We start from the raw sequence: 23,319 nt of genomic DNA, 5'->3' as shown, positions 1-23,319 counted from the left end.
TTAGCAAAACCTAATCTGTTTTGTTATTGAAATGTCTTCTTTTGTTGAGCATTTCCAGACAAATCCAGAAAGAGAGATCAACCTTCCTTTGTGCAGTGACAACATTCAGTTCATAGCTTAATGCAGTAGAGTACTTAAAACACTCCATTGTACATTTCTCTTTTCACTTGTTTGTGAACTTCGGATTCCCAGAAACCATACCTCATATCGGTTTGGTAGAGTGCCATGTATATAATCAACAAATAGCCACTCAATTATTGACTAAGTATGCACTCACAGTGTTTGCTGAAATAATGATTTATCTTTATAAAAGCCTGGAAAAATTATACATGAAACAAGATTGACTTTTAATATATTCTCTGTGATCATTTAAGTTCACTTCTCAAGACTTGAAGATATGCCTAAGGATAAAAATTTCAACAAGTGACATGACTGCATTTCGTGTTTAAGAAAAATTACGTCATATTCTGACCAACAAATTTGAAGCAAAAGACAAAATAAAAATTCTAAGAAGCTATGTATCCTGACATATCATTATTTAAGCTAATTTTTACTTTTTATGTTCAAAAATATCTAGTTTTCTTGGAATACAGACCATACCATTATATTCTTTTGTTTTTCTTTTCCGAATCAAGGAATTTATATTGGGTATGAAGATTCCAGCTAGCACTAGTACACCATCATTATTAGTCAAACAAAGTATAAATAATAAGTACTGGTAATAGAAGCACTCTGACTGAACTGCCAAAATCCTTGTGCTTGAGTAGAAAATACAGGTTTGAAATTTGAGATGTGGCCATGCAAGGTATCAGATGTATAATTTAAAAAAATGGAATGATGGGAAAAAAAAGTAATTGGAGTTATGGAGAAAATTTATATCTAAATTTTCCTTACACAGTTTTAAGAATGTAAAAAGAAAAAACTACTTCTTTTTAACATAAAGCTTATATATATATATATATGCATTCACATGCACAGAAATTGTTATTGAAGGTGATTGTGTCTGTTTATAAGGTTTGAGTCGCTGAATAAGAGGGATAATTGATGCTATCTCAATTTCTAAATTATCATAACACACTACAAACCATTTTTAAAGTTGAAGATGGCAAGAAAATGATGAAATCCGTATTCCCAGAGTATTGCATCATTGGCTGATGTGGGGACCAAAGGGGATAGAGGTGGACATTGGCAGAAACAGGCTTCTTTATCATCTCCACTCGCATCCTTGCCAAAAAAATGAACATTTCAGTGTTCCCCGCTTGCTCTGTTTTAGGCATTAGGAATGAGCACATGAATAAGCACAGTTTGCTTTCCTAATAACTTCTGACCTTTGGGAAACAGGAAAACTTCATGTCCTAAGTTGATCTTTTAAAGGGTTCCATGAGGGCAAAGGGAAAAGGAAGTAGTCATTCTCCCCACGTATACACACCCACACACACCCCACACCACATACATACCCTCCATACGCAGACAGACATCACTAAATATTCATTGAAATGAGCTAATACATAAATGAGTGAATTTTTTTTTAAAAAATAGGTGGTTTATTTTTGGACCTTGACAAGTTATCCTAGAGCAATATTTGGAAGAATAACTACATAAGAATAGTGAGATTTAATGACAGAATTCTCCACAAATAAACCACAATTTCAATTTGCTTAATAGTAGGAAATAATTTTATGGATTTTGGAATATTGCTGGAGTTTCTGATATCCTTATAGTAAATAAAGTCTTTCGGTCCCCCAAATTTATATATATTATTAAAAATACGCTTAGGATTCATTTTAACTGATTTTATTAGAAACGTCTGATTTGGAGATACAGCTCCATTGCACAGCTGTTACCTGAGAACTCTTTCTGTTTTACTAGTAGTTTAGTAGCACTATTCCTTCGCTCTAAAATCCTTCTGTTTCAGAGTATTTTTTTAGTCTTCAAATAATCTTTTCAGGAAGGGTGTATGAGAATTAAAGTCTCTTTGATCTTGGATATATTTTTCTGTTTTCTTTAAATATAGAGTTTTGGGGAAAACTGTAGTGACTAGAGTAATACATCATGTAAAATCATATTGTGATTCTGGATTTATTGCATGAAAAAAAAAAGCAACAGAATACAACCCTAAATCAGAACAATTAAAAGATTTACCGTATCATGGTGCTTTGGTCACATTGGAAATTTTTTAAAAATCAGAATTAATAAGACATTAAAGATCTCCTAGGTCAAAGATTTCTTAAACTGGGTTCTATGATTACTGTAGAATTTTAGAGGGTCTGAGATACCGCCTGAAATGTAATTGTGTGTAGAAGTGATTCTTCTTTTCCATGGAAATATTTCTTCTTGGAAATATTTCATAACTTCCATTGTATCTTGGAGGGCTCTCTATCGCCCCCATAGTTTGAGTTTTTATTATCATATAAATCATAATGAGATACATTCCTAATCTTATACACAACATCAACGAGATAATTGGTGAAGTTACTTGTCTAAAACTATAATCTGTTCATATTTATTGTCTATGATTAATTCATTTACTTATTTAAATAGAAATGGAAGAAACCCAGTTTATAATCTATAAAGAAAAGTTTTATAGAGAAGTATTAAAATGTCATACTTTTATTTTGAAATATCATCTTCTCCAAATTTTATTCTGTGCATCTTTAAACTTTTACTTTACTTCACAGGGTCCAAACCTATGACCATTTTGATTATATTTTTCCAAGTATGTGACAACTTTTCAGTCTCCTGCTCAAAACGTGGCCCTTCAGAATGGGTTGTGTGCTACAGAAGTGTCTGTCACCTTACTCATTCTGTTTGTTTTATAGAGTTATAAGAAAAAAAGTATTTTGTTTTTGTAGCTCCTTTATATTGTTGGCTTATATCGAGCCTGTAAACAATTCAAAAATATACTTTCTGTATATTATTGTGTAAAGACTTTAGAAAGTAACTTTGCTAGTATCCTAGGCATTTTATCTGGCACATATTAATCTATTTTGAGCCTTTACCTACCTAATGCTGTTGTTATTTTCTTTTTTAATTTTTATATTCTCTTGAACAATGATTAATGTTGAAAGAGATTTTCATCTAAAATGACAATTTGCATGTCAACAAAATCCTCTTCCAGATATTGCCTGTGTCATAGCTCAGCTAGAAATATTTAAGCTTAATGATTCTGTCTGTTCCGGGAACTGGTAGATTTTCTATCCTGAATTAAATAATACTACTAATAATGAAAGTAACAGCTAGTGTTTGTTGACTGTAAACATGTGCCAGACAAGGAGACATTTGTATGGATTATCTCATTTAATTCCCATAATAACCCTGTGAGGCAAATGCAACTATTATCCCATTTCACAGATACCTTAAGGCAATACATGAGAAATCTTTATAGGATTATTGTTAAATAAGGAGGGTTTGGTGTTAAACAAGCTACTTTTATGAGAAGGATATCCATTCAGGAATTGGTGAGCTCTGTGGCTGTGTGTTATTTTGTTTCCCCGTCACCCGATGTTGGTTCCTAGCAAGTCTATGAATGAATGACTATGAAAGCCCAATATCCCAGCAATTACAGGTTTTCCTGTAGGACACATATTTTATGTTAGGATACATCCTCTGTAAACAGTCAAACAGCATCACTCTGCTAATGAGTAGAAAATAGATCAAATCATCCTGCAGGCTCTGTTTTAATAAAATAGTATACTTTGAGGTTGATAAAATATTCATAACACATAATTCCCCATTTTAACTTTCTTTAATTGTACCGTTCAGTGACATTAAGTACACTCACGTCGTTGATCAACCATCATCACAGTCCATCTCCAGAACTTTTTGTCTTTCCAAACTGAGACTCTGTACTCATTAAACAGTAACTCCTCATTCTACCAAGATGGTGCTTTTTAAAAGAAGCCAATTTGGCAGAATATTAAAACTAAGGAGAATGCAATTACGCTGTAATAAATAAGACCTAATTCTAAAGCCCAACACATTTGTATATGGTTTGTGAGGAACTAACTGAAAATATTTTCCTTTTTATGCTATAATTTATAGATTAATTTTACTTTATTTCCATTCTCAAAAGTTTTTTTACTATAATTGTATGTGTTCAGTTAATATTCTGATCAATGAGTGTTAGTACTAAAATCAAGAACGATTGTTAGGATACACGTGGGAAAATAGGTTCTATTGTACTTCTATAAGTAAATAGGTATCATAGAATGTTAAATAAAGGACATAAAAATAATGCTGTGTCATTTATATCGTGGAGGATATGATAGCATGGAAGAAGTACTATCCTTGATGATGAAAATGTACCTGTGGATAATTGAGCTGGTTTGGTGATAAAAGCAGCTCAACAAATCGGGAACAATACTGATTTTAGTGAGTTAAAGTCTTAAAATTACAGAGCAAAAGAAGGCCTAGAAATATATTGACTCAATTAAATAAAAAAACTTTATATCATTTGACGTAACATTTTGTGTATTTTAATAGTACTTTGGATGTACCTTATAACTCTTTAGATAAATACTCCTGTTTTTAGAAATGTGGTTATGTACTTCTATTAGCTGGTCAAGGAAAGTCCTTGAACAAGCTGGGCATCACTCAATTTAAATAGTTAAAATAGCAATAAATCATCATTTGATACTGATTATGCAAGTTCCATATATAGAGAGAGTTGAGGATCTCTTTTAATGCTTGTTTCCACTTAACTGAAGTGGAAAAAGGAATGAATCAGTTTATTTTGACTTATGGAATGTCATGACCTATTTGGGTAAACATTATTGAGATCATTGCCTTGAATTTCTGAAAACCTCTTACAGCCTAGGCACTTTTTTTTTTTTCTCTTGAGTTCCCCATCAAGCTCTTTTGCATTTCATTTAGGTAGTAAAAGCAGTGGAGCCGCATCATTTAGTAATTTATTTCACCCTCCATAAATTCTACTTTCTGCTTTCAAGGGTACAATAGCATTAGCTTTTTTTTTTTTTTGAGACTAAAATGTCTTAGGTTTGAGAACTAAGCAAGTTGTCTGTAAAGGTATGTTCTAGTCCATTTGTTAAATCTGTAGTAATAAATGTCCACATTTGGTAATTCTCAGTAATAAAATGTGTAAGCACAGAAGACATTTAAATTAGTAGAAGGACTTTTTCACATGTTACAATATTGTTTATAAACTGTTGTCACTGTATGTGGTGTAGTATTAATGTGCCCCAGGTCTTAATGGGTTTCGTTTATGGTCGTCCTGTCCTAAAAACTTGCAAGAGAGATAAGTGTGTTTTGTCTTATGGAGGTTCATATGGCCATTTTATTAGCTTCCCAGCCTTGGGGTCAGGTGTATTTTATAAGAGGAACAAGCATTCACAGTAACCTGCCATCTGCAACGCTGGTTTTAGCGTTTCTTCCTTTGGACACCTTAGCATTTCTATTAATACCCGGCTCTGACGACCCTGTTGTATTAAATGTGCCTTGCAGAGGGCTAGCCCCTGAAGATGACCTGTTAATGAAATTTGCAAGGCATACTTTTTATAAATTGGTCTCGATTTTAGCGTTTGTCTGAATTCATATTACACAAGCAAACAATCTGTGATTTTATTGAAATGTTGTCTGGGCGGCGACAGAATAAAAGCCCAATTTTATAAGTCTGGGGGAAGTATATTGACTTTGTCATTTAATTACTCTTTTTATGAACAATAACCTTCTAATCCTGCTTTCCTTGGCATACTGCTTCCTGATTAATTTTGTTGTCATGGGAAACTAGAGATCTTGACTTTTTAATCACTTAACTATTTCAGAGGGAAATGGTTGTTTTTATCTGTATACGTGTGTGTATCTATAAGCAATATGAAAATAGTCAATTTGAACTAATTGCTATTAGGGGAATTCCATAATTTAAACATTTCTTTTAGATGCATGGAAAATAATATATCATGCTTCTTCCCTTGCAATTTCTTCGGAGGAAAGTGGTAATGCATGGGTATGTTAATTTTTAACTACAGAGAACTTTTAAATTGTTCTGCATAAACATATGAGGAAATGCTAGGCTCTGCTTCCCACCTTTGTTGAGGAAGATTAAAGGAAAAGATTCAGATTAATGTTCTTTAATCCCTTCACAGCTCTAGAAAACCCCTACGTCCAGAAATCTCTGGAGCTACTTGGTATGTTATCATAGAAGAGACAGTTTATTTAGGAATACATCACTGGAAAAGGATAAATTTTTCAATATTAATAAAAATGATCATGGACAAAAGAAACTGACAAAAAGTGTATGAGTTGAAAAGTGGTCATTTAAAGCTATTTTCTATAAGTTGACAAGGATAATGACCACAAATAACAATAATTCTATTTATTGAATTCACCTCACATATGAAATAGCATTTTCTAATTTAATCCAGTATCTGAGTCCTGATGTGAATTTACCACGTTAGAGTCAGTGTCAGTCTGGTTCAACATTCTTTTATCTATTGGAGTCCAGGCAGGAAAAGAGAAATTACTCTAGATATTTCTAGTCAAGGGAAGTTCCATGTAGGAGTTGGTTATGGAAAGGCTAAAGGAGCAAAAGAGAAAAGAGAGATATTATCAAAGATCACAAAGCTTTTACTGCTAGGATGGAAACCTACAGCCCACAAGACCATTAAATGCTGGACGTTCAGGTTTCCAGCATAGCTGCTGTTGGAAGAGTGTCACCAATGAACAGAAAGTGGGTGAGAATAGATGTGCCTTTTCCCCCAAATAGTATGCTGCAAATTAGGAGTCTGCAAATTACTAGGATTTTAATTTTAGTAATTCCACTTATAATACTATGGGCAGTCCTGGACCTTTTGCCTCTATGGCCTTGATTTCCAACATTTATAAAATGAAATGGTTGGACTAGACCATTTTAAAGAATTGTTTCACATCTAAATTTGTACACCACCAGAGGAACTCTTATTTTAAAAGAGCAAATTATGGTTTGGGGAGAAAAAAAAGTGTCCAGGGCCTCCCAATTTCTGATTTTGGTAGGGCAATGACTTCCATTTATAGTACTACTCTTAAAAAAATTTCATATGATTGACACATAAAATTTTGTACATATTTAACATAAACAACTTGGTGGATATAGAGATAGATATATATAACCATATAACTATCACCACAATCTGTCCATAAACATATCCATCACCTCCAAAAGTTTCCTATTCTCTTTATTATGTTTCTCCTCCTCCTTAATATTATTATTATTTTGCATTAGAGGACTTAAGCTATATGCTCTTAATAAATTTTTAAGTATACAATTTATTGTTGCTAACTATAGGCACTATGCTATATATTAAATCTCTAGTTGTTACTCATCTTGTACAATTAAAATTTTGTAGCTTATGACTAATACCTCCCCATTTTTCCCTCCCCCTAGACTCCAACAACCACTGTTCTTCGGAACTATATATATAGCATTTTCTTTATCGGTTCATTCGTCAGTAGATATCTAGGTTGCTTTCATGATTTGGCTATTGTGATTAATCCCGCAATGCATTTGGAAATACAGATATCTTGTCAAGATCGTGATTTCAAATTCTTTGGATGTATACTCAGAGTGGGTATTCAGGTCCTTCACCCATTTTTTAAATCTAATTATTTATTGTTGTTGAGTTGTATATATTTTTGAGTTGTATATATTTTATATATAAACTCTTTATTAGATGTATGGTTTGCAAGTGTTTTCTCTCATTCTGTAGCTAGGCTTTTCACATTGTTGATTATTTCCTTCACTGTACAGAAGCTTTTTAGTTTGATATGATTTGTCTATTTTGCATTTGTTGCCTATATTTTTGGTGTCATATCCAAAAGATCATTTTCAAGGCTAATGTCAGGAAACTTTTTGCCTTTGTTATCTTCTAGTTGTTTTATGGTGTCAGGTCTTAAGTCTTTAATCCATTTTGAGTTGATTTTTGTGTGTGGTGTAAGATGAGTCCAATTTCAGTTCTTTGCATATAGATGGACAGTTTCCCACACCATTATTGAAGACTATCCTTAGCATATTGCATATTCTTGGCAGCCTTATGAAAGAACAGTTGACCACACATGTTTGGGTTTATTTCTTCGCTCTCTCTTCTGCTCCACTGATTTACATGTGTTTTTATGTCAGTACCATACTGTTTTGATTACTGTAGCTTTGTAATATACTTTGAAATCAGAAAGTGTGAGAACTGCCACTTTTTCTTCTTGCTCAATATTGCTTTGGCTATATGGGGTCTTTTGTAGTTCCATAAAAATTTTAGGATATTTTGTTTCTGTAAAAAAAAAAAAAAAGCATTGGTGTTGTAATAGTGATTGCATTGAATCTGTAAATCACTTTGGGTAATATGGACATATTAACAATAGGAATTTTCCCAATCCATGAACACAGGATGGATATCTTTCTATTTTTGTCTGCTTTAATTTCTTTTCTCCATTTTTTATAATTTTCAGTATATGTCTTTCACTTCCTTGGTTAAGTTTATCAGTAAGTATTTTATTATTTTTATGCTATTGTAATTGGGATCTTTTCCTTAATTTCCTTTTCAGATTTCTTTTTCCTTAGTGTATAGAATCATATCTAATATTATAATTTTTTGTCCTGAAACATTTCTGAATTTATTTATTACTTCTGAGAGGTTTTGTGTGTGTGTGTGTGTGTGTGTGTGTGTGTGTGTGTGTGTGTATCGGAAATCCTTAGAGTTTTCCACATAAAAGATCATGTCATGAGCAAACAGATCAATTTACTTTTCCCTTTTCAGTTTAGATGTTCTTTTATTTCTTTCTCTTACCTAATTGCTCAGGCTGATACTTCCAGTATTATGTTGCCTAGAAGTGATAAGAGTAGGCATCCTTGTCTTGTTCCAGATCATAAAGGAAAAGCTTTCAGTTTTTCATCACTGAGTATGAGGTTAGCTGTACAATTTTTATCTATGACCTTTATTGTGTTGAGGTAAATTCCTTCTGTTCCTTATTTGTGGAGAATTTTTATCAGGAAAGGGTATTAAATGTTGCAGATGCTTTTTCTGCATCTTTTGAGAGGATCGTGTGATTTTTTTTTTATCCTTTATTCTGTTAATATGGTGTATCACATTGATTGATTTACATATGATGAACTATTCTTGATTCCAGTTAGGATAATTCCACTTGGTCATGGTATATAATTCTTTTGATGTGCTGTTGAATTTGGCTTACTAGTATTTTGTTGAGTATGTTTTCATCTACGTTTATTAGTTACTGGCCTGTAGTTTTCTTTTCTTGTAGTGTTCTTGTCTGGCATTGATATTAAAATAACACTAGCCTCATAAAGAAGTTTTCAGGGGGTCTCTATTTTTCTTTTTTTGAACAAGTTTAGAAGGATAGGTATTAATTCTTCTTTAAATATTTGGTAGAATTCCATTGTGAAACTATTTGATCTGGAACTTTTCATTGTCAGGAAGTTTTTGGTTACTGATTTAATCTCCTTATTTGACATTGGTCCATTTAAACTTTCTGCTGGTATTTCTTCATGATTCGGTCTGGTAGGTGGTATGTTTCTAATAGTTTATCCATTTCTTCTAGGTTGATCACTTTGTTGGCATATAATCATTCATAATACTTCCTCATGATTTTTTTAAAGTTTCTCTGGCATTATTGTAATGTTTACTCTTCCATATCTGATTTTATTTCATTCTTTTCTCTTTTTTTGGAAAAAAATATTTATTCATTTATTTAAAATTAATTTTTAATTGAACAAAAGATTCTTTAAATTCTATAGTGCTTTAAAAACTTCAGAAGTTTCACACACATGATATTATATAATCCCATAATAACCATTTTTTCCCTCTACCCTTAATATTACCCCCTCTCCCCTTCCTTTTCCCCACTGGTAACCACTAGTTTGTTCTCTGTATCTGTGAGTCCACTTTTTTTGTTCTGTTTTATTCACTAGTTCGTTGTATTTTTTGGATTACACATATAAGAAATATCATACACTATTTAACTTCCTTTGACTTATTTCACTTAACATAATGCCCTCTAAGTCCATTCATGTTGCTGCAGATAGCAAAATTTCCTTCTTTTTTATGGCTGAGTAGCATTCCATTGTGTGTGTGTGTGTGTATACACACACACACACACACACACACACACACACACACTATCTTCTTTATCCATTCATCTGTTGATTTACATTTAGGTTGCTTCCATACCTTGGCAATTGTAAATAATGCTGCTATGAACATTGAGGTGCAGATATCTTTTTGAATTAGTGTTTTTGTTTATTTGTTTGTTTGTTTGTTTTGGATACATACCCAAAAGTGGAATTGCTGGGTCATATGGTAGTTCAATTTTTAGCTTTTTTGAGAAAACTCCATACTGTTTTCCACAGTGGCTGCACCAATTTACATTTCTACCAACAGTGCACAAGGGTTCCCTTTGCTCCACATCCTCACCAGCATTTGTTATTTGTGTTCTTTTTGATGATAGCCATTCTGACAGGTGCGAGGTGATATTTCATTGTGGTTTTGATTTGCATTTTTCTGATAATTAGCAATGTTGAGCATCTTTTCATATACCTTGGGCTATCTGCATTTCCTCTTTCAAAAGTCTATTCAGTTCTGTCAATTTTTTAATTGGGTTGTTTGTTTTTGATGTTGAGTTGTACGAGCTGTTTATATATGTTGGATATTAACCCCTTATTTGTCGTATAATTTGCAGATATCTTCTCCCATTCATTAGGTTGTCTTTTTGTGGTGTTGATGGTTTCCTTTGCTTTGCAAAAGCTTTTAAGTTTAATTAGGTTCCATTTGTTTATTTTTGCTTTTGTTTCCTTTGCTTTTCCTTTTATTTTTTCTATTTTGTCTCAGTTATTTTAGCTAAGGATTTCTTGATTTTGTTCATATTTTCAAAAATAAACTTCTAATTTCATTGACCTTTTTTATTGTTTCTATTCTCTATTTCATTTATTTCTCCTCTAATCTTTATGATTTTTTTCCTTCTCTTAACTTTGAGCTTAGTTTATCCTTTTCTAGTTCTTTGAGGTATGAAATTTGGTTGTTTATTTGAAGTCTTTCTTCTTTTTAATGTAGGTTTTTATCATTAAAAACTTCCCTCTTCGTGCTGCTTTTGCATCCTGTAAGATTTGGTGTGTTGTGTTTTAATTTTTGTTTGTCTTGAGACATGTTCGAATTTCCCTTTCAATTTCTTCTTTGGCCCAATATTTGCTCAAGGGTGTGTTTTTAAATTTCCAAGCATTTGTGAATATTCCAGTTTTCCTTTTGTTATTGATTTCTAGTTTCCCACTGTGGTTGGGAAAGATACTTGGAATAATTCTAGTCTTCTGAAATTTGTTGAGTTGGTTTGTGACCTGACATTTGATCAATCACAGACAATGTTCTCTATATACTTGAGAAGAATGAATATTCTGCTGCTGTTGAATAGAATGTTCTGTATACATCTGTTATGGCCATTTGCTTTATAGTTTGTTCAAGTCTGCTGTTTCTTTATTGATTTTCTGTCTGGATGATCTATGGTTGAATGTGGGATATTGAAGTCTTCTACTGTTACTGTATTGATGTCTATTTCTCCCTTCAGTTGTATCAGTGCTTGTTTTATATATTCAGGTGCTCTGATGTTGAGTGTATATATATTTATAACTGTTGTATCTTCCTGATTAATTGACCCTTTTATCATTATGTAATGTCCCTTTAGTCTTGTGACGATTTTTGACTAAAAGTTTATTTTGTCTGACATAAGTACTGCCACTTGCTTTTCCTTTTGTTTACCATTGCATGGAATATCATTTTAAATCCGTTCACTTTCAGTCCATGTATGTCCTTAAATCTAAAATAAGTCTCTTGTAGACAACATAGAGTTGGATCTTTGTTTTGCTCTTGTTTTTGTTTTTCATCCAATAACTACTCTACACATTATGGTTGGTGAATTTCGTCCAGTATATTTAAAGTAATTATTATAGGTGAGGGATTGCTTTGGTCATTCTGTTAAATTTTTTTCTGTCAGTTTTGTTTTTTGTTTTTCTTTGCTGTCTTCCTTTTTGATTTTCTTTGCTGTCTTAGTCCATTCAGGCTGTTGTAACAAAAATACCATAAACTGGATGGCTGATAACAAACATTTATTTTTCACATTTTTTGAGGCTGGGAAGTCCAAGGCTGGGATGTCCAAGTCACTGCCAGATTCAATGTCTAGTGAGGGCCCACATTCTGGTTTAGAGACAGCACCTTCTAGTTGTAACTGCCATGGCAGAAGGGTCTAGGGAGCTCTGTATGGTCTTTTATAAGGTCTCTAATCCCACTCATGAGGGCTCCATCCTCACGATCTAGGCACTTCCCAGAGATCTCCCTTCCTAATACTATCACACTGGGCATTAGGTTGCAACATAAGATTTGGGGGGACACAAACATTTGGTGCATAGCAGATTTGATCATGTTCTTTGTAGTGATATATTTGATCCTTTTGTCTTTCTCTCTTTTTAAAATCTGTTGTAGAATTTTTTCTTTGTGGCTGCCATGTGATTTTAATAAAACTTCTGTCTTTGGGAAATTTAATTATAATTCAGATATAACGTGTCAAGACTTTTTTAGTTCGCTGATTACTACCATTATAATCTATAAATTTTTTGGAATTTCTACTACCTTAATCATGACATCACAAAAATATATTTTATTTCTTTCCTATACTTATTCTTCTGTTTCTTTTTTAAGTTAAGAAAAATATTATACTCAAAAAATGATTGAGGAGACACGTATTTCTTTTTTACCTTACTTTATTTCACAGACCAGGATATCCAATAAAATGCTAAATAGAAATAATAATAGTGTGAATTGTTTTTTCCTCTGTCTGGGGGAAAATGATCTAAATAATCCTTCATTATATATGATCACTGACTTAGTGATTCCTTTTCTTTTTTTTAGACCCCTATTGATTAAAGAAGTTTCCTGCAATGACTACTAACAGCAGTACTTCTACTGAGGTAAGGTTATTTTTTTTTTCATTTTTTTGCGTTAACGTGGTGAATTATATCTGTTGATTCTCAAATGTTAAAATTTTTACTTTTACTGTTGCTGCATTGCACTCCAGTTTCTCATGATGGGTTTGATTTTCTGTATTGCTGGACTTGATTTGCTGATATTTTGGTCAAGATTTTCCCATCTGTATTTATGACAAGGGTGGATCTGCATTTTGTTGTTATTGTTGAAATGTTCTTGTCAGAACTTGATATTAAGTTTAAAACTGTGACACAGAATGAGTTGGAAAATGTTTTCCTCTTTTGCTATCCTCTTCAAATATTTGTATGGTATTGGTGTTGTTACTTTTAAAAATATTTAGTAGAATTTACTGATGAAGTTGTTTGGACTTGAACTTTTCAATGTAGGACAGGTTTCAATAATCAATTTAATTTCATTAACAGATACTAAATTATTTAGGATTCTATTCTTTTGTCAAGTTACGTTATGGTTTTCAAGGCATTTATTCACATCATTTTTACTTTCAAACTTGATGACTCAAGGTTGGTTATAATTTTTGTTGGTGTCTGTAGTGATGCTCCGTTTTGGGGGGTTTTCGTTGTTTAAAGACTCTTACGCTTTTCCAACTGAGCCAGCTGAGTACCCCTGGCTTTCTTTCTATTTCATATTTAAACAGTATTGCTTGGGTTTTTCACGTTAACTGATAATACAAAAACTATTCTTGGCTAGTGTTTTGTTCTCTATTTTATGATTTTAATTTTATTGATTTCTTTTGCTTTATTGTTTGGATGTTGCTTTTCTGTTCTTTTTTTGTGCTTTCTGAAATGAAATTTGAGATTATTGCTTTTAAAACTTCCTAATGATAAGTCTGTAAATTCCCCTCTAAGCAGCTCTGTAGCTGCATGTAACGGGTTTTAATATATTTTCATTAACATTCAGATTAAAATATTTTCTAATTTTACTTGTGATTCCTTTTTTGTTATGTTCTGTTGGTTATTTGGAAATAACTTCCAATAATTTCCAAATTGTCGGAGATCCTTCCTCCTACCCCCTGCTTTTTAATTGATTTCCTGTTTTTTCACCAATGTCAGAGATCATCCATTGAATGATACCAACCCTTTGTAATTTATTGAAGCTTGCTCTATAAACCAACATAAGGCCAGTTGTGGAAAAAATGTATATGTTTTTGAAAATCATATGTACTCCATTTTAAAAATGATTCTGCTAATCATAGGGATTATATGTAGGGCTACATTGTCCACGTTATTGTTAGTTTTTTATTACTGTTTCATATATGTTTCATGTATTTTATATTTCTTGCTATCTATTAATCATTTTTATTTATTTTCCAATATACTAATTTAATAGATATAAATACATTTACCATTGTTTAATAGTTTATAAAATATACTCTTGGCTTACTTAACTTGGTCTTCTGGGGATGGAGAATATTTTTCTTTATGCGTATTAAATTATGATTCTAGTAGCTTAACTTAGGACTGCTCTAAGTTTTTCAATGCTATCTCACAAAATGCACTGCCTGAATCTTGCAGATTTTGTTCACAGCTATCAAATTAAATTCTTGATTTGGGATTTTTGTTGTCTTTAAGTAATGATTGCTTAAATTGTGTGAAGTTAGCTGCAAATAATAGAAACCCACACTTACTGCCTGAATCTAAAAGGGCAGTGATGGTGAGAGGTAGGTAAAGGATCTGATGAATTTCTAGGCAGTGGCTCTCACATGACTACTTCTCTGCTTATGTGTCTTGAGTCTGATTATTTTGTGAGCATCTCTCTGAAGGCTCATGTGCTTGCTATACTTGGAAGGTGTGCAGTGGCCGGAGTGTATTGCAGTGAAAATGACCAAAACTGGCCCAAAGTCCTGATGACATTTCAGGTCCAGGGCTCACCAGCAACTAATCAGATTGGTGTCTGTAACCTTTAATTTAGTCTCTGGTTAGCTCCATGTGGCTCTCAGTCCATTCTTGAAATAATCAGCTCTGACGGGAGGCCCAGTTCACCTGGGGCGTGTAAGGTTATCGAGACTGTACAGTAGGGTGGGTGATATTTCAGAATCTTAGAACAAATTGTGAGGAGGGAGAAAATGAGCACATTGTATTTGACTCTGTTATGTCATATTTGATTCAAGATTATTTTCACACTAATTTAAAGGTTTAGAGTATCTTTCCTTTGGCTGTCATCTCGTTTACATTATATATTTGAGCATTATGATACCTGCAAATTTGATACAGAAAATTATATTTGCTAAGTAATGAAATAGTACTTAACATAAAATAATGTATTTCCATAGTCAACAAAATGTTCCATTTTATTCATAAATGAGAAGATAAATTTGAGAAGTATCCTGTAAATGAAAATGAATTCCTCTGATATTTTTAATATCTCCTGTATTTTCTTTCTCTGAGGGCACTCACTTTATTACCTTATGTCTTGCTATTAGTATCATCCAGTTAAGGGACTAGAAACATTTATTTGATATAAATTGTTATATATGTAATATATACCTATGAATATTAATGATTAAGAATGTCATATTCATTATTGACATTCTTCTTTGGAATGTGAGAAATGAATGGTTTTAGGGGCATCTCAAGTACATCATTTTTTATATAAATTAAAATACACCTTGAACGGTATATAACCTGTAATTTTTTAGGTCAGACATATAACTGCTAATCTTTAAATTCAGTTCATGTATTCTGACTCTTTTATACTTCACTATAATGAGACAAGCATTTCAGAGAAGGCAAATAATAACATTACTATGAAAATGTTTGCTGATAGAGCCTATTGTGTTCAAGTAAATTAGCATAAGTAATTATTCTTCAAAAGAGTCAGTTTCATTTACATTGTTCCCAGTTGTATATTCAACATAGCTCTCATTTTCTTCAGGCATTAGAAAATTTCAACAGCTGGGTAAATTTTAATAAACATAATTAACACTTGTTCACAAGTGGTTTTGACTAGGCTTGTGATTATTTGTATAAGTATCTGGGTAGAGAAATGCATTCAGTGCCATCCCGGGTCCCAGGCAAAGTATAAAGTTGGCAAAGTTTGTCTTCAGTATTTTATCCACCTTATTTTATAGATAAGTATATCTTTTTCAGAATTTCTACTTCAAAAAGCCCAGTTATTATTTACTTTCCTTCTAGTTTCTCTCTCTGTAAGTTACAGTAGGATCAGACTAGGGTTAGATAGCATAGGATGCAAAATTAAGGCTGCCTAGCCTTAATTAGTTCACTGTACTAAACCCAGTGTCCTCAACTGTGTAACCTCGGAAAAACATTCCAGTTCTCTAATTCCCATCTGTAAAATGGACATTATAATAGTACCAAATGCAAACGTTGCGATGAGAATGGAATGAGATAAAGCATATTAAGATTTTAACATAACACCTGGAGAAAAGTAATTATTGATTGAGTGTTAACTGCTGTATTGTTACAGCGACTAACAGTGCTCAAACGGTCTCCAACAGTGTAACTCCTCACACATAAAATAAGTGGGTCCTTCTCTCAAATGGCAGTGCCTGTTGGATGGTATCATGTGAAAAGTAGGCTTTGCTTCTTGCAGTCTTTCAGTGAACCAGCCTTTTCCCGCATCTTCCTTCTTCCCTAATGATGCTGCTGCTGGTGGTGATGATCTCTTTTTAGAGGTTTATTATAAATTACTCTTTGAAGTCTCTCTTGCTCCCATAATGCCATCTCATTAGTGCACAACTAATTTGGTGACGTTGTCAGACTAATTTAGGCTGGCTGCCTGATAGTTCCATGTCCTTTCTTTCAGTATTCACCTTTTAAGTGAAGTTTAATTATCTTTATATCAGTGAATAAGAAATAAGGTTGAGTATCACCTGAGAGGTGCCAGCTGGAAAGGTGTGTCACAAGAAGGAGGTTCTCCTAGTCACATCCTTTCGGCAAGTACCTATCAGTCTGGTACTATATTCTCTGGTTCTACTTTTTCTAGAAACAAATGCAACTTTTCAGTCATTCTTCGCTATGCTTAAGTGATTATCCTAATAAAACATGAAGATTTGCAGCAAATTTTAGGTAACCTGTTAAGAAAGCTCTCAAAAGAATAATCGGTATTTCATTCATTAGTTGTTACTTCATTTACTAAGTTTTATTTCATTTGAAAAAAAAAAAAAAACTGAAACAATCAGAAACCAACCTGCACAGGTTTTTAACTACCAAATCTGTATGTAACCTAGTCACGTATTTACCCACATATTCTGCCTTCTCCCTATTACAATGGATGAATGTATTGTAATCCCATCTAAGGACTCTTCCAGTTGGAATCTAACCTGCTTCTGAGGAAGAGATGTGCTCATGTGATCTTGCATCCCTTTTGTGTACATGTGTTTGTAATATGTGGTGCTCTTCAAGGCGTGGAGCTCAGGGCAGGGGTTCCCTTGCCCAAGTAGCCAAGGGGGAGGGACTGTTCGCAAAATCAGATTGTTTTGACTTGATTGAATCAGTTTCATCAGCACAGAAAATAGCTTCTTAACTCATAGTAAAATCAACCCTTTCTTTTACGTTTCAATTCGGATACATTCTTTCTTGTCTTTTTCTTGTTGTTTGTTATTTTAGTATAAATACCGAAAAGTATTTATATTTTGCTTTTTGAGAAAATTTTTACACATATTTAAAATCTACATACGGCTTTACAGAAATTCCCTGAATTATGTCTGCTATTTGCAAATTAAAAACTGGGGAAATAGTTATATTTCCTTAGATTGTGTCAAGTAGTTTCACTAACACGTTTTCTCTTCTGCAATGTAAGGTCACATCAAAATAACATGTGATCCTAAGAATTGTACTTTCAGGTATACAGTCTATGAGCACAGTGGCTAGCATGTAAAAGATATTTCAAAAATGTTATTTCTCTTTGATCAAGTTTCTACAGTTAACAATTTTTTATGACTAGATTAAATCCTAAAGCTTCTGCTATTTCAGGACTCTTTCAAATATATTTTAGGATATTTGTTCATTTTCTATGGATTATTTACACAAGATTAAACGGAAGAAGTAGCAAATCAAATTCTACCTACAGTCTTGGTCCTGAAATACCATGTATATAAAATAATCTGTCAGCAATGTTTTATTTCTTAATAAAATAGAAGATTATGAAAGTACCTTCCAAAGAGCAGTGATGTAGCAGAAACCATGCCATTGGATCCCTTATTAAATAACAGCTAGAATATTTAATAGTTAGAAAAATGTTTGTCTTCAGGTGTGAGAACTGTTAGTAGAAATATATATCCCAAGTATGGCCGGATTAATACTTTCCCTGATACAGTAGAATTTAATCTGATAAAACACGCTCTGGAGAAGAGTTTATATCTCTCACAGTGAGCCATTCTCACGTTTCTCAGGTAGAGGATCTATTCATTTCTCTGTCCAGATACAGAAAAATCTTACATCAAGGCAGTTCATCCGAATTCCCATTTGTACTATTAGAGTGGAATGAAAAGTCCTAAAACTAGAATAGAATTAGATGGCCAGATGCTTATGAGTTGCCCCTCCTCGGGTAGGTGTGTTTCAGCTCCCAACCAGGGTCTATGAATCAAAGTCATTTAAAGAAATATTTCAAAATGTAATGCCCCTACAGTAATCTTTAAAGAGTGTTAATTAAGCCTTTTATACTAGGAAGCAAAAGTCTAATCAGAGAGTTGTGCTCGTGCATTTATTCTCTGTATAGCAGTTATTATTTTAGACAATACCTATATGATATTTCAGAGTAAAATAAAACAGTATATACTGTAATAGGAGGCGAAGTTGTACTAATACTTTCATTTAAAGCTGATTAATTTTATAATACTCTAAAGGGTATTGTTAATAAAGCAGAACTAATAAAAACTTCTGAATTGTTAGTATGTGAAGTCCTTATTCAAACCATATTTAACACCTTCTCTGGCTCTCTGTTGATTAATGATATAAGAGGGAAAAATATTCATAAGAAAATACCTTTTCTCTTTTGTTTTCCTTCCTCCCTTTCTCTCTTTCCTTCTCTCCTTTCCTTCCTTCCTTCCTTCTTTCTTTTTTCTCATTCAACTAGCTCCTTACCCGTTTCTAGCCTTTGGCTGTGAAAATGTATTTGCTTATTACTGATATCCCTTTTGGCAGATACTAACGATTCAGTTTTACCCAATATCTAATTATCCTTTTGCCAAAATATTTTAATCTTTCATTAATGTGTTTCCTTTGCCTTTGTGAACTTTTATATTCCTTTTTGAAATATCTTAATGGTGTTTTCACAAGGAGAGGTTATAAGTATGTGTGTTCAAATCATTATGTTTTAACTGAAGTTTATTTCATTCCAATTGAATTAGATTTTATTTTCATCCCTTTTGTTTGTTTTGTTTCGATGATGTTGGTGAGTGTAATGTAGAATAAGCCCAAAGTATTTAAAAATGAGATCTCATTTCTCTTGACCCCATGATGAAATAATATAGTATGACCCAATTATTGAGATGGAACGAGAGAGTGGAATGTCCACAGTTTGTGCAATTTAACTTCACAGAAATGACATGTTTTAAAAAATAATCTTCATTTAAACCTCAGATAAATGCACTGATACTGTTTGGCAGCTTGTATATATAAATATTGCTCTTGAATTTTATTGGTATTCAGCCCTACTCCATGAGAGCTTGGAAGGTAGGAACTATGACCAAGGGTCTTAAAGCATTCATTGGTACTTAGAAGAATAGAAAGTAGTAGTACAACAGCAGCATAATCTTTTCTCCAACTACCCAAGCATGTTTCTCCTCAGGAACAGAGTGCGCTGATAGCAGCAGTGCTTCTCAGCACCAATTTACATTGATTCTCCTGAACTGCATGATAGAGTGGAAATTTGGAATATCAAGAGTTCTTGTTCTGACTTTTTCTCTAAGAAACATACAGCCTCAAAACAGTACTAATTTTTCCTACGTCTGAATTGTCTTGTTATTATATAATGGAGAAAGCATAATATTTTATTTTCTTTATATTCTTATAACCTTCACTGAAGAGAATGAATAAAGCATACTTGAATCCTGAGTTCTAGATTAAAATATAAGCTTTCTGTTAACTCTGAGAATAATGTAAAATCGGGATATTTTTTAAAGTTTTAAATAAATTTATGAGAGGCATTTCCATCACTGATAGCAAATTTCTTTGTTTTTAGGACAGCTAATTATGTCTTCTAGGTTGGCAGAATTAAAGCTATGGCATGAGAATTTTGTAACTATGAATATGAAAGACTAGATTTTGGGAGGGAGTCATTTGGGGAAGATAATGTTGCTTTCAGAGATACGGGCTGGGAATTAAGTGGGAAGAAGATGGTGAAGGGAAGAGCATGGCATCCGTCCAACACCTACCCATTGGCTCTTTGGTAATTCTATCCAGTATCATGGATTTAAACACCACTTAAATCCATAATAATTACCAAATTTATATCACCAACCCAGATCCCCTTCCTGTACTTTGGACTCATCTCCATTTCCTTCTTGATATTTCCATGTGCATGTCTAATATACATCTCATTACTACTAATATGTCCACAGTTGAATTCCAGATACACCTTTCATACTAATGCCGTACCTGTTTAGTTTATCAGGTAATGGCAACTCTAGCCTTTAATTCGCTTAGGGGGAAAATAAACTTTGAGTCATCCCTGATTCCTTACTTTTTCCGTAAACCACAAATCAAATCATTTGGACAATCTTTTTGGCTCTAGTTTCAAGAGCTATCCATAGCCAGATCACATATCTCTATCATGTATCTGTCTCTCCTCTCAGCACCATCCAGTCCACTGTCAGCAATTACCTTCATTTATGCGATTGCACGCTAACTTCTGCAACTTCTAACAGTGTCCCCAAGTGTTTATTTAAAATAGGAACCATAGAGGTCATTTAAAAAAGTAAGTTACAGGTACAGAGAATGTGGAATAGACTTGTTTTGCTCCCTTCTCCCCACTAGTGCAATTATGAACCCTGGACATGATGCAGGAAACATCTGAAGGTTAAAAGTGAAAAGTTGAAAGAGACAGGAAGAACCTCTAACTTCAAGGTGTCTTACAACCCAGTCCCCCAACAGTGGATGGCAACCCAGGTCTAGCATTTTTAGACTGTTAGTCTAGCAAACGTAGGTAGTATAGGTAGGTTCATTTCTCCCCAGGATCAAAGGGAAGGGGGGAAACATGGCAGCCCTGTTGGCAATCGCTCTCCTCCACTAGGTCTAAGAATCCCCCCCATGTTGAGAGATGCCAGGTGTCAGGGCTTCCCCAGTGAAGAGGCTCCTGCCAGGGACCAAGCACCTGCACAGGGAATCCTCTCTGTAAGGACCAGCTAAAGAGTCTCTTCTTTCAATGGACCCACCAGAATGAATGCTAATGGATATGAAGTCATTTTGAGGGGTGGCTAAAATGCTCTAAAGTCAGAGTGTGGTGTTTTTGTGCAACTCTGTGAATATACTAAAAGCCATTGAATTGTATACTTGAACAAATTTTATGGTGTGTGAATTATATCTCAATAACCCATTTTTTTTTGAAAAACCAATGGGATATTACTATACACCTATCAGAATGGATAAAATTTTAAAAATGCGTAACACTAAAAGCTGCTGAGAAACTCTTTCACTCATACATGGACAATGGAAATATATAGTGGTAGAGCCTCTTCGGAAGCAGTCTGGCAACTTCTTACAAAATAAACATACATTTAACCATATGTCTAAGCCATTGCACTCTTGGGTCTTGATAACAGAGAAATGAAAATTCATGTTCACACAGAAAGTTGTAAATGAATATGAAAAGCAGCTCTATTCATAATAGGTCCAAGTTGGAAACCACCCAGATATCCTGTAACAGGTGGACGATTAAACAAACTGGATACGGCCGGGGTATGGAATACTACTCATCAATAAAAAAGAACGGACTCTATATGCGTGCAACAACTTGGATGGACCTCCAGAAAATGACACTGAGTGAAATAAGCCATCTCAGAAGTTTACTGAATATGTGATTCCACTTCTACAACATTTTTGAAATGAGAAAACTAAAGAAATGTAGAACAGATTAGGTAGCGGTTGCCGTGAGTTAGGGAGAGGGACAGGTGGGGAGTACGAAAGATTAGTCTGGTTAGAAAAGGGCAAAATATAAGGAATCCTTGTGCTGATGGAACTGTTCTGTATATCGACCGTGGTCCTGGTTCCACAAACCTACACAAGTCATAAAATTGTATAGAACTAAATGCACAGGTAAGCACGCCCATAGATGACTGTAATTAAACTGGGGAAATAGGATCAGTGAATATTCTGGACACTATCCTGGTTGTGATATTTGATTAAAATTTTACAGAATATTAATAGTTGAGGAAGTAGGTAAGGGTGGACAAGATCTCTGTATTATTACTAACAACTGCATGTGAATATTATTTCCAAATACAATTTTAATTTTAAATAAGTCAAATCCGTGTTATGTTTTGTCTGAAAAAGGCTTCAATGGTTTTTTATTTCACACTGAATAAAAATCGAAACTCTTACAGTCGCCTCACAGAGCCCTCTGTGATCTGGCCCTATCAGCTCTCAGGTTCAACAAGTTACCCACTCATTCGCACAAGTTCAACCTCACTAGACTCTGCAGTTGCTCAAAAATTGGAAAGCATTTGCACAGCCTTTTGTCTCTGATTGGAATGTTCTTCCTCCATACATTCATATAACTTCCTCTCTTACCTAACGAAAGCCTTTGTGTATTGGGCATGCCCTCAGATTGCCTCGTCCCCTTCTCTTACTCTAGCTATTGCTGTGGCAACCAACTCTGCGCAGCTGTATCCTGACAGCACCGTGTATCTAACATTCGCTCTGGTGCTTGTCTTCCACTTCGTGAGATGCCAGCAGAACACATCTCAGTTGCGCTGATGCACTGCAGACTTGCAAGTGTAGGACATTACATCTCACGGAACCTCCCTTTCCAGTGTGTGATGGGAGCTAGTGTCTAAGCATTGCCTGAATTGATCCCTTGGGCAGAGAATGCTGAGACACACTCCACATGACTTTTCAGAGGATTCCTGGCAGTTGGGTTGGATTTCCTTCCTTCCTTTCCTTCCCATTGCTGTTTCTTGCATCATTTGCCGAAGTAAGTTGCTTGCAAACATCTAATTTGTCTGATTATCCAGTCTGGAGTTCAAAAACTTAGAAATCTTTGCTCTCTCAAGCCTTACTCAGATCTGTTTTTTTCTTTTTCTCCTCTACAATACTTTCCATATTCTAAGATAATATATAATTGCCTGATTTAGCCTTTCGAACCTTAGTTATCTGCCTTTTCCTGCTAGAAGGTAAGTTCCATGGGAGAACAGAACTTTGTTTTATTCAATAATATA

General features: G+C 33.8%; 1 protein-coding gene across 5 annotated transcripts in view; it reads left to right on the top strand.

The window, feature by feature from the left end:
• The window catches only part of LOC307196893 (uncharacterized protein), a 965,113-nt gene that overhangs the window by 741,670 nt on the left and 200,124 nt on the right, over nucleotides 1-23,319 (top strand). For 3 of the 5 annotated variants that reach the window (XR_013831268.1, XR_013831269.1, XR_013831270.1), the window contains exon 12: nucleotides 12,891-12,949. The gene's annotated coding sequence lies outside the window, so the exon portion shown is untranslated. Of the gene's footprint in view, nucleotides 1-12,890; nucleotides 14,256-23,319 lie in introns of those variants that run through there. The other 2 variants (XR_013831271.1, XR_013831272.1) reach the window with 1 other exon arrangement.

Source organism: Stenella coeruleoalba (assembly GCF_951394435.1).
Source record: "Stenella coeruleoalba genome assembly, chromosome: 14".
Taxonomy (NCBI): Eukaryota; Metazoa; Chordata; class Mammalia; order Artiodactyla; family Delphinidae; genus Stenella; species Stenella coeruleoalba.
Note: the sequence above shows the minus strand (reverse complement) of the source record. Positions and strands in the feature narration are given on the sequence as shown.